At 35.6% G+C, this 13175-nt stretch overlaps 1 long non-coding RNA gene across 3 annotated transcripts; it reads right to left on the bottom strand.

Annotated features, from left to right (window-relative positions):
- LOC122078416 lies at positions 1-11656 on the bottom strand. 3 transcript variants are annotated; one of them, XR_006140065.1, is made up of 3 exons: positions 4153-6587; positions 645-4030; positions 1-556 (listed from the first exon to the last, which is right to left on the bottom strand). It is a non-coding gene; the product is annotated as an uncharacterized LOC122078416 (long non-coding RNA). The 3 variants fall into 3 exon arrangements; XR_006140067.1 differs by lacking the exon at positions 4153-6587 and adding an exon at positions 11399-11656 and having other exon boundaries at positions 1-4030; XR_006140063.1 differs by having other exon boundaries at positions 1-4030.
- Positions 11657-13175: the final 1519 nt, after the last annotated feature.

Genomic DNA, 13175 nt, shown 5'->3' with positions numbered 1-13175 from the left:
TTTGACGAAAACGAACCTTGATATTGCATCGATGGAAATAACTCTCTGATTGAGTACAAAAGTTACTGAAAGACAACCTCAACACTTATACCTCTCCCATCAAGTAGTCCCAACACTCTATCACTCCTATAATGTAAGAAATAGATATGAGAGAGAGAGAGAGGGATTGTTAATTTTTTTTTTTTTTTTTGGCAAACCAAACAAACTCTTAGCCATTGAAATTTACATCACAAACTCTTAGCCATTGAAATTTACATCATAAAATCCCTAGGTCAGAATCACCGAGTATTCCTTGAGTTGCTCTAAAGTGTTAGCTCCCTTCAAATTAAACATTCATAAACATAAGCAGCTTGCAATTAACAAAAATAATAATTAAATTTTAGTTGAGTAATATGAGTTGAGTTAGAACCTTCCTTTTCAATTGAGGTTTGTTTTTCAGCTTTGAAATTAACACTTCTTTCTACGGTATCAGTCATCGGTCTTTGGTCTTTGCCAAAGATAAATTGGTAGAAGATCACAACAGGTAATGCAGGATGATACTGATCATCACTAGCCTCTGCATTCATAAACAAACTATATGAAACCATTAACTGAAGGATGTAATGTAAGTAATCAAATCAAAAACAGGAGTGGAAGGAATTTACCTGAAATGTTCAAGACCTCAATCAAAGTAAAACTATTTTATCATCCTTTGATGCCATCTGTAGCACCATATATTTGTGTGATTTGGGTAAAATGGTGTTGTTGATGTCCATGCAAAGCCTTGATAAGTACACAGTCCTTGCTAATACCTCAAGTTCATTGTCCATCCGACCTTAAACAATTGATATGAGCTAATTTGACTTATTATATGAATCCCCCTTTTTTTTTTTTTTTTTCAATATTCTAAATTTTCTAATTACCGTAATTTTTATAAAACTATCAAGGACATACCTAATACACAAGGCTCCTGCCATTGCAGGGTTCATGATAACAATTTTGCACACAAACATCTCTGATATGAAAACTATTTTCATGAGATTCTGCAAATTTAACCATTTTTTGTTGAATTCAGGTAAGTATCCACATTTCTTCTAATTTCAATCGTTTTTATTGTTTACGATTTACAAGCAAATACTCTCTAAAAGAGCATTAAAATTTTAAACAGCCGATACAAGAATATAATAGAGGCAAAGGTTTCTGCAATCTTATTTTTTCTAGTTCCAAAGAGAATTTCTATTTGAACAGTTTTTATCCACTAAAGTGGAATCTCACAACTGGAATGAATGAAAAGAAAGATATCTATTTAGATTATAATTTTTTTACTAGTATGATGATGGGAGGAAATCTCTCTCTCTCTCTCACACAGAATATCTAGACTCTATTCCTTTTATGTCAGAATCGTTTGTCGTCAATTGTCACTGTCTTTAGTGATCAAAATGTTTCCCTACAAGTCATCATGATATGGCATTTTTTGTTCTTTTACCAAAAAACAAAAAAACACAAAAAAATGTTATGGCATTTTTGGTCATTTGGATATTTAAGAACAATAATAGTGGTTGGGATTGTGTGGATCTGGGGGTGGATGGAGGGGGTAGGTAGGAATGTACACACCCCTTGATTCACTTGACCTACTTCATGATATTTTTGTTTTTGCTAAACAACCTACTTCAAGTTACTTCCTCTTACTCATAGCTCAAAATCCATCTCTTTTAAGAACACTAACTAGTCAGAAGATCTGTCAAGAAAGAGATGCATATATGTAAAGAGAGTATCTTAAAGATCTGGCAGCTTTTTTCTTACAAAAATGTGCAGAGAAATTCAAGCTAAGAGACATCACCTTCTTAGTAATAAACTGAGATTTATATAACTCTACTGCAACTGTTTTAAGTAATATTCCTTTTATGTCAGAATCTTTTGTTGTCAATTGTCACTATCTTTAGTGATCAAAATGTTTCCCCACAAGTCATCATGTTATGCCATTTTTTGGTCTTTTACCAAAAAAAAAACAAAAAAAACAAAAAAAAATGTTATGGCATTTTTGGTCATTTGGATGTTTAAGAACAATAATAGTGGTTGGGATTGTGTGGATCTGGGGGTGGATGGAGGGGATAGGTAGGCATGTACACACCCCTTGATTCACTTTACCTACTTCATGACTTTTTTGTTTTTGCTAAACGACCGACTTCAAGTTACTTCCTCTGACTCATAGCTCAAAATCCATCTCTTTTAAGAACACTAACTAGTGAGAAGATCTGTCAAGAAAGAGATGCATATATGTAAAGAGAGTATCTTAAAGATCTGGCAGCTTTTTTCTTACAAAAATGTGCAGAGAGATTCAAGCTAAGAGACATCACCTTCTTATTAATAAACTGAGCTTTATATAACTCTACTGCAACTGTTTTAAGTAATATTCTAATGTAGTTCATTATCCAGACAGTTTTTTGGGTTTTCTCTCCCCCCCCCCCCCCAACAGTTAGTATAGTTTGTCTTTTGTTGAATAGTGGTACCTGAGGAAGGATGTGAAGACTAGGCTTTAAATTGCATTTCTTGTGGTTTCCTTAATCGGATGAAAGCAATAGGAGGGTTGAGACCTGGGGGGACCAATAAGGATGACCTTTTTGCTCAATGAACAGTATCTCTCAAAGATGGTCCCAAGTCCATCGTCTGCCATGAACGTTTAAAGGGAGAATTCCCTCATAAGTCGTACATTTTTGTGTACATGGTTTGTCTTGCTTGATTTAGGGACATCTCCTCCTTTCTTTTGGTTTGCCCCAAGATGATTGTAATGGTATCCTAAATACATACAAATTATCCATTAAAAAAAAAAAAAAAAACAATACCCTTTTATGCTGGACTCTTCTGTTTGTTTCCACTCAATACTCTTTCACTAAATCCATACACTTCTTGTTTTGTTGTTTGTTGCTTTCTCTATTTCATAATGTAACAAAAATCTCACTCAAATTAGAGATTATATATAATTATCACTCAATTTATATCATATATAATCACTAATGTTAACTCTCTAAGCCTAGCCTCTATGTCTTCTTCCCCAATTGCAATGTTCATCCTTATTGCCATAAGGTCTCCTCTCCATCCATCATGCTAAAAGAGAATTTTTTGAGGTGAGTTTAAGAGAGATGCAGTGATAAGTTTGAAAAAAAAAACAAAGGGGGGGAAAAGAGATGTTACCATCAGTCAAGCAAGAGTGTCAGTGGTATCAGTACTGTTGGCTTTCAAAGCTCTAATTCCATATGTAGAGCCCAGAAACCCTAATTGAGAATATTTCATGTATTGGCTCACTCACTACAACCATTGAGTGGCTGAAACATATATTTATGCTATGACTTGTAGTTGAGACTCGAGAGAGATATACAAGGCAACAAAAATCTAACTTAGTTTAAGGAAAGAAAAGATAAGGCAATGCAGCTCACACGCATTAGATTCAATAATGCAAACCCTTGTCTAATGAACAGTACTAGGGGAGCGTTGGCTCTTGGCTTGTAATCGAATTGAATCAGAATCATTATGAGAACCACCACCATAACCGCCTGGATTAAGGGAAGAAGCTAGATGAAAGCTACAAATCCAAAAACCACAATACTGTTTTGTGTAAAGCAATGAAGCACTTCCTATTATTCCTAACACAACTTGCACCAGTTAGTGAAGATTCAGATAAACTTGAGCCCAGATCTTCTCATCTTTGTTTCCCTTATCAGTTAGTGAAGATTCAGATAAACTCGAGCCCAGATAAACAAAGACTCACAGAAACATAAAAAGAGGACATAAAGATTAAGATAAACAAAGACTGACAGAAACACACATGAAATTAACTAGAAGGTTTGATTTGATCATCTTTTATAGATAATTGAGATTAGGGTTTGTTAAGTATTTTAAGATGTATGTATGTAGGTTCAAGGTCGAACAGACAATGAAATAGAGGTGGATCTGCAGAAGACTGTATAATTGACAAGAGATAACATGGAAATCACTCACCGGCCATGTCGAACAGAACCTGTCTTCTTTTGGATTATGGAGCAAACAAAAGCATCTGATCCAAAACAAAACAAGAGGTTGTGAGTCTTAGGCATGAACCCTAACCCACCATCTATCAAGCTAAGAAGAACTCTAAAGTAGAAAGAAACAGGCCAAGTTAAGCTAGTGATGAACTACCTGACTGCAACAAAAGTAGAAAGAAGAGGAAAAAGAGAGGGGGGGGGGGAGAAGAGATAACTATTGCAGTAGTAGGAGAACTGAAGAGGCATATTCCAAGAAAGAGCGGCGAGGGCCCTGATTTATAGGAATAATTGATAGATTCTGAGATTAAACCAAAAAAAAAAATCCTGAGATTATTATATATTGTTGAATCGTGTGGCTGTGTTTGTGTCTCATCTCTCCCTCTCTTAGGGGTTAGAAGTGCTCGCGTGATTGTGAAGAGTATTGGATGGAATTTCCTATTTTCTCATCTACCCTCAGCTACAGGGGACTGAGGCCGACAAACTGACTCCCACACCTGCGTTAGAGTCAAATCAGTTTTCTCCATAGGGGCAGGAAAGTCATTAAAAGGTACAAGAAGAGAGAGAGACAAAAGGAGCTGGTGCCAGTTTTCTCCATAGGGGCAGGAAGGTCATTAATTGGGACAAGAAGAGAGATATAGATAAAGTGGGCTGGTGCCGGAGCTAAGGGACAAAACCATTTTCCCATAAATATATGTTGAGAGAAAAAAAAAAAATTTGCCAAGATGACCAGTGTACACTAGTTCCTTTATGTGTTGTCTTATAGACTACAGGAGAAATAGAGAAAGACATGATAACGTGAAATAAATAAAGATACATGTTGGAAACACAATCCAACATGTGTTATATAAAGGGTAAGTGAACAAAGAAAGCTGGACATTGCTTTCATTCGGCCACTTTGGTCTTCAATATTGTGAACGATTAAATAATGAGAAATTTTGGGTTGTGTCAATCTCTCTCTCATCCCATAATTGGAAAGGACCATCATTTCCTTTATGTGTCACCCATCCATTGGTTCAGGCCACCAACATGTTTAAAGCAAGCCGCATGCCCACTCGTCGCCCTAAAGTTATATAGTAGTCACATGACTTCCTCTAAAACTGTAGAATTTTCGATGGCACTTCTATGATTTAGCATTACTAATGCATCTGTTCACTCTTTTGCCCATACTTACGTACTTCATATGGGCAATATCTATCTGTTCTCAACTCTTTGAATAAAATAATATATATATATATATATATATCCAAACAAGTACAAATTATATATTATATGCAATATGACTAAATAAGAATTTCTTTTCAAGAGCGGGTGGGGGAGTTATTCTCCATTCAGAAAAAAAAAAAAAAAAAATGTTCCAACATATGAAACACTGTATTTAATGTTGTTCGAAAAGAATTCAATTTGTAATATTGTGGTTAAGATGCCATTTTTTGTGCCACTTTCTACCATGTATGGTGGGGAAAGATTAAGTATAAATGGACTAACACATCTCTTTCTTGAGACATCTCATTCTTGGGACGAGATTTAAGTGGGTGCTTCCCTCTAAGTAGGCAGAACATTCCCCTATCCCCATTCAGTTTCGATGCAGAGATGCTCAATCAATGTGCTATTATGCATTATTTCAAGGGTAGCTACTTTCAAGAAAACCTCCTAAAGCTCCATAGACATTGAAATTAAAACCAAGATTAACCCCGCTCATGCTTCTTGCCTGAATATTTGAGAACAATCTGTATCATCATGGGTTTTGCAGATCATTTATTGTAATTAGCTCCACCAATGTTTTTCACTTTTTTCATCATTTGCTTTTCTAGCTTTTGTCCGGTAATCTTGTAATTATTTATCCTTTTAATGCATTTTTCATTCATCTAAAATAATATTTCAACACATGTCAATGTAAGTTGAGAGATTTCAAGAACAATGACAGTTGAAAAAAAAGGGAAAATGCAGATATAAATGTATACCGTATGATTAAGATGAATCATCAAATTGAGTAGATGACTTTAGGGATTTCCTATCCATCCAACGGTCAAAGTATCAAATTATCAGTCCGCATTATAGCCCGAATTACCCTTCTCAATATAATGATAGTGCTTTGGACCCTTCGCTTGTCGAGAAGGGATAGCCCAAGCAGATAAGCAAATAGTCGAATGTCAACCCCTACTCTCCACTCCTACTTCTCTTGAATCTCCTCTAGGATTTTCAGTACCGGATTTTCCACCACTTCAAAAAGCCGATGATAAAGGAGTAGATTGATCGTAGATTAGACTATCTACCTAAGAAAATGATTTTATTCGCTAACGAGCTCCTACCTGAACCTAGACCAAGCCTGAAAAATGGATTGAGGAGGAAATAAACAACTCAAAACAAGAAGGATAGACACATAAAAAAATCATAATGTAATTATAACTTTTGTCTTATCATATCTTTTATACTATTTTCTTTTCTTTTTTTGGGTTACCAGGCATAGCCTTAGTGGTAGGTAGAAATTGAAAGCTTAATGAGTTAAAAAAAATATATCAATTTCAAGAACACTTTGCAAAGAAAAATGAAACCGATGCTCTGCCCTTTCAGTTCAATTAATGACTTAATTTTAACCCCGACCCCCCCCCCCCCCCCAAAAAAAAAAAAAAAAATAAATAAATATATATATATATATATATATAATAATGACTTAACCATGTTAACCTTACAAGCAAGATAACTAATGGGTCAGTAAGTAGTTGCAAGGATTAGTACTCGGAATCAAGGATTGCATTACCCACCATTAATCCCAATCCAATTGTAAGCCAACTTAATTGGTACTCACCGTAGGTTCGAATCGCTGAGTCTATAATTTTCATTCCTTCTGTTGTTTACGAAGCCCAATCAGGCTCACCTATTTGGAAGATGTTATGTGTACAATTGGTGGGGAGCTAGTTATATTTCTTATTGGATGTAATAGATAGTTGTTTAAAGCAAGTATAACTCTTATTTGTAGTGGGTTTAGTTACATAGGAGTCATGTAAACATGGAGGAGTTGTAGTTATGTAACCTCCTTTATCTTAGCCTATTTATAGGAAGATAACAAGAAAATCAATATACCTTGAATGACAATGCTTACTTCAATTTCTCTGTTTTGAGAACGAGGTCATGGCTTCCTCGATAAGACCAACAGGCTGGCTACCTCCCAATTAACGAGACGTCAAAGCTTCCTTCGTTAGACTACTTATCCTTTGTATCTTCTATTTAATTTTCTTAGTTTATTTCTCTCCCTATCTAATCTCCTAATTTTTCTTTATTTTAATTTACTTATCAAAATCTTAAGAGGAATAGTGGCCATGTGGGCAACAAGAACAGGATAAGTGTATCTAGGCCTACATCTCGATAGAGCAAGAGGTGGGCTTTGCTAACGATGAGTATCCAGGCTTACTGCATGGATCGGGTTATACCGAAGTTGAATGAAAACCATTCAACTTTCACTAAAAGTAGTGAAGAGCACTAAACATCCCCTGTGTGAGTGGCCCAAGATATGCCTAATGAGAGTTAAACTCAGGATATCCGAGTTTACAGCTCGTACCAAGTTCGTTGTTCCCCAACTGTGCTACCCCCTTGGGTTGAAATGTAAAATGTATTGTTTTCAATAGCAAAGATAGAGTAATAAAAGAATTTGATCTACTTTGAGTAGGCACTTGGAGTGTATAAACCTTCAATCCACAAAGAGCTTCACACTACAGTCTTACCCAATTATACACCTTGTAGAGTGTGTTCTTCACTCTCATGATCCGTAGCTTCTTACGACACTACATTAGTTAGCTACCTTATAATTAAACATTCATAAACATTAACATCTTGAAATTAACAATATAATAACTAATATATAGTTAACATGTGTTGTGTTAGCATCTTCCTCTGATACTGAACATCTCCAGCCTCTGCATGTATGAACCAACTCTATGAAACCATTAACTGAAGGGATGTAATGTAAGTAATCAAATACAATAACAGGAGTGAAAGGAACTTACCTGAAATGTTGATCAAGACCTCAATCAAAGTAAAAGTATTTATGCATCTAATTTCATCATCCTTTAGGTTAAGGGTGTTGTTGATGTCCGTGCAAATCCTTGACAAGTACACAGTCCTTGCTAATACCTCAAGTTCATTGCCGGTTCGACCTTAAACAGTTGATGTGAACTAACATGACTTATTATTTGAATCTTATATTTTCTTATGTTCCTCATTTTTTTTCTCATTATTATAATTTTTATAATACCATAAATTCATAATAACTACTTTGCAAATAAAAAAATTCGATATGAAAACAATTTTTATGCGATTCTACAAATTAAATTAATTAATTAATTTATTTATTTATTTATTTTGTTGAATTCAGGTAACTATTCACCTTTCTTCCAATTTCAATCATTACTACTTTTTACGAATTACAAGCAAAGACATTAGTTGTGTTGCTATAATACTCTCCAAAAGAATATTAAAAAAACCTCACACAAGAAAATAATAGAGAATATACGAGTAGCAACTAATGTTAGCAAACAATATATTTTTTATATATTATTTAGAAAATATGAGTAGCAATACCATTATATTTCTGTTACTATTATAGGGGAATATCTCTCTCTCTCTCTCTCTCTCTCTCTCTCTCTCTCTCTCTCTCTCTCTCTCTCAAAAAATATCTAGACATTTTCTTTTGCATCCATAACATCATCAATAATCTCCTATTGTCACTCCCTTTAGTGAACACAATGATTCGCTACAAGTATCAAGTTAAGTCATTTATGATCAATTGATGTCTAAGGACCATAATCGATGCTTAAAAGACTATATAGGCCAAAAAGTACATCAGAAGTGTAAAAAGGTATTCAATTTTTTCCCCTTTAAATAAAGAAAATGGCATTCTAAAATCTAAAGTTGTAATAATTTAACAAAAAATTCCTTACTCTTCATTTTTATTCAGACATATAAATTGATATCTTACAAATTTTTTTTTTTTCACAACAAATCTCCTGGAAAATGTAGCTAATGCTACCCTGTATTAACGGATTAGTTGGTGGGTATTCCGTCATTTTGGTGGTAGATGATAGTACATGTCTTTGTTGGGGGGGGGGGGGTGTTTGGTGTGGTGTGGGGGTGGATGGAAGGGTAGGTATGTACACCCCCTTGCATTCACTTACCTACTTCAGATTTTTTTTTTTTTCTGATAGGTAATTTTTTTAATGCAAAAGGAAGGAAAAAGTGTACTTCGAGTTACTACATTTGATGAGATGCATGGTGGAAAACCTTCCTTTCAAATTAAATGTTATTTTATTTTAAAAAGAGAATTGGGCATACCTCCAACTTTCGATAAACTAACCACATACATGGGCTGAACACAATAGAGCAAGAGGGTCTTTTCCAAGAGGAGAAGAGAGGATGACGCATGTTGCCTAGTCTTTTCCCTTTATTTCATAAGTTGGAAGCACAATAGATTTCAGACTAAGGTATCAGAAAATGCAGTTCATTTAACGAAAAAGCTAAAACCAAAGATTCTTAAAATCTCATATCCTGAATCCACGGCTAGCTGAAATGGAGAGGGGATGGGGAGGGGTAAGTAGGAGAATGAAAGATGAAAGGCAGAGGAGGAAAGGGGAACACAAATTAACTTCAAAACCCAACTACCCATGTAGGTGACATCTATGTTCTTGCATCAACTTATTATTATTATTATTATTTTAAATCAAAGGATACTATCACTAAGAAGAGTAATTAGCCATAAGAAATTTTTAAATTCTATCAGGAAGGCAATACATGTATGTATTAAAGATTCTTTAGCAGTTGTATTCATCAGCTTTTTCAAACAAAAAATGAGCAGAGAGATTCAACATTTTTGAGGCACAAAAGTTGATGCACCTTTAAATCTCCCAAGCTAAGAGACAACCCCTAGCTTCTATCTTTGTAATAAACTGAGGATTTATAAAAACTCTCTACTGCAACTGTTGTAAGTAATAACTCTAATGTAGTTCACTATCCAGACAGTTTTAAGGTGCTCCCCACAATTAAATGGTTTCTCTTTTTTAGAATGGTGGAAGCAATAGGGGGTTGGGGGGACCTACTGATATCCTTTTACCTTAGATGAACAGTAACTCTTAAGGATGGTCCCATACTCCCATGTCCATCATCCGCCGTGGACGTTGAAAGGAAGAACTCCCTCATGCCTTATACATTCTAAGCTTCCTTCCAAAACCATCACAATTCAACTGTATATGCATACAAGTACCCTCCCTACTTATACTTATTGTTTTAATGTTTGTTTTCTATATTTCATAATGTATTAAATGATCTCGTTTACTATAACTCAATTTATACAGCAACCTTAATCTTATCACAACTTAATGGGGTCAGCTATATAGATCCAAAACATATCAAAGTAAAAGAAAAACAGAATAAAAGAAGTACATACAGATCTAAAAAGTGATACTTAACAGTAAAATAGGCACTTAATTTATATCATATATAATTACTATGTCCATCCTCTATTCTTTCCCGATTGCAATGTCCATCCTCAGCACCACAAGATCTCCATTCATCAATCATGTCAGAAGAGATAATTCTTTGAGGTGAGTTTAAGAGAGATGAAATGATAGGCTTGGGAGAAAGAAGGGAAGGGTAAAGAGTTGTTGCCACCAGTCACGGTGGAGTCGTCAATGGTATCAGTGGCATTGGCCATCAAAGCTCTGATACCATGTAGAACCGAGAAACCCTAATTGAGAATGCTTTGTGTATTTGCTCACTCACTACAATAGTTGAGTGGCTGAAATAAATGTGTGCAATGACTTGATATTAGAGAGAGAGAGAGAGAGAGAGAGAGAGAGAGAGAGAGAGAGAGAGAGAGAGGGTAACAAGAATCTAATATAAGGCAATACAGCTCACATGCATACGGTTCAATAATGCAAACCGTTGTCTTATGAATCCATTAATAAACAAGTTTGGGTTTTCATGATACTAACAGTTATTGCAAGAGATGGGATCAATGAATTCTTATGAACACTACTAGGGGATCACCTTAATTGAGGGAAGAAGCTAGATGAAGGCTAATAGCGCAATAACCACAATACTGTTTTATGTAAAGGCAATGAAGGACTTTCTTTAATGCCTAACACACCCTTTCCATTACCCCCAGTTAGTGAACATGCAATAAGTAGAATACAAAGATGACATAAAAAATCAGATAAACAAAGAGTTACAGACGCACAGAAGAAACCAAAAGGTTTGATTTGATCATCATCTATAATTGTGATTAGGGTTTGTTAAAAGTGTATAAATATTTTAGGATATATATGTAGGTTCAAGGTCGAACAGACAACGAAATAGGGATGGATCTGCAGAAGACTGTATATTAGACAAAGGATAACATGGAAATCACTCACCGGCCATGTTGAACAAGTGAAAGTGGGTTCTAGGCATGAAGGCCTCCCTCCCCCTCCCCCTCTCCCAAATCCATCTAGCCAAGAAGAACTCCATAGCACAAAGAAGCAGGCCAAGCTATGCTGATGAAGATGAATTGCTTGAGTGCAACAAAAGAAAAGTTGAAAGGAGGGGAAGGGGTGAAGAAGAGATGCTATTGTAGTAATGGAAGAACTGAAGAGGCATATGAAAGATGAAAGATTGGGAGGGTGAGGGCCCTGATTTATAGATTGATAGATTCTGAGATTATTAGATATTTTGTTGAAGCCTATGGGGGTTTCGTCCACTGGGTTTCATCTCACTAGTGAGTTCCCTCCCGAGTTGTCGGCCTTTGACCTGTGGGTGGTGGTTGATAAAGCCCAAGCATGTGAGTGAGACCAGTATCAACCACCACCATCGCTCTCTCGTTCTCTCTCTCCACCGATGATGTCATCCCTATGTAGAGCTTTTTCTCTCTCTCCACTGATGATGTCATCCCAATGTAGAGCTTTTTCATCACAATGCTTTGGTGTTTGAGTGTCTGAAATTTAGCCACGAGACACAGAGAGAGAGAAAAGAGAAGGGGGGGGGGGTTAGATGTGCTCGTGTGATTCTGACGAGTATTGGATGGAACGTCCTATTTTCTCATCTACCCTCCATCACAGAGGGAGTTGATTTTGCTGTATGTCTATACTATTCCATGGACCACTCATCACAACAAACCAACCAACCAATTAGCAACCACGAATACATCAATTCCATCTACAAAGTTCTTATCATATCAACAACAAAACTGGCATCATTCACAAACTAACACACCCGTGATTTTTTTTTTTTTTTTTATTGGTGTCACAAATTTTTTGTGATGTTTTCAGAATTCGCAAGATAAATTTAGAGATGCCTATTCTCATAAGTATTGTGATAGTGCATATTAATGGTTAAAGTACTGGTTACGAATGTCAATTGGTCTGGTCGAGTCGGGTCGAGTCAGTTTCAGTCAATCCTAATTTGGATTTTCCACTTTAGGACCTCGCACTATAATTGCCCTATTTAATTACTCTGGCTTCATGAGCTCAGCATGGTCCCATTTGTAAATGGTTAGTCAGGTATTAGTCTTTGGTCAAACAACCAATAAATAGGTTAATGATACATTTATATCTAAATGGTCCATAAATGTGTCAAACCAAGTAAATAGGCTCTAAATGAACTCTAAATGAGATTAATTAAACTGGTTTTAAATTTGTCGGGCTTGTAATTGGTCATTCCCAGTTGGGTGACCAACGAGAATGCCACTCACACTGGTAACAACTGATTATTATCAGGCTAGACCTAAGCCGACACATTTATTAATTCATTGGGACGGGCTGGTTCAAAAATTAAATGGTCTGGCTTACTTGGGCCTGCTGGGCCGGACTTAAAATTAACACCCATATTATTAGTACACTTGTATTGATATATACATAGGCTGCATTTGATTGAATTATTCTCTAAAATTTGACATATGGAAAATCTAGACCATGTCTTCTTTATCCCAGGGATGAATACAACATGTGCCCACATAGTAGAATAGAAATCTTGAAAAGTCTTCAACCCCTTGGCATGGTACACCCAAACATGTGCCACAATTTTAGGCCTAATTTTGGGAATAAATTTGATTCTTCGTTTCCATGGACTTAGTGAGATCTCGTGAAAGAATCATCAACTAATTTAAGACCATTTTGTCTTTAAAGTATTTCAACGTCAGCCAATATTGACTTATAA

This window comes from Macadamia integrifolia, chromosome 1, assembly GCF_013358625.1.
Source record: "Macadamia integrifolia cultivar HAES 741 chromosome 1, SCU_Mint_v3, whole genome shotgun sequence".
In the NCBI taxonomy this organism is placed as follows: domain Eukaryota; kingdom Viridiplantae; phylum Streptophyta; class Magnoliopsida; order Proteales; family Proteaceae; genus Macadamia; species Macadamia integrifolia.
This window is presented reverse-complemented; position numbering and strand designations above follow the sequence as displayed.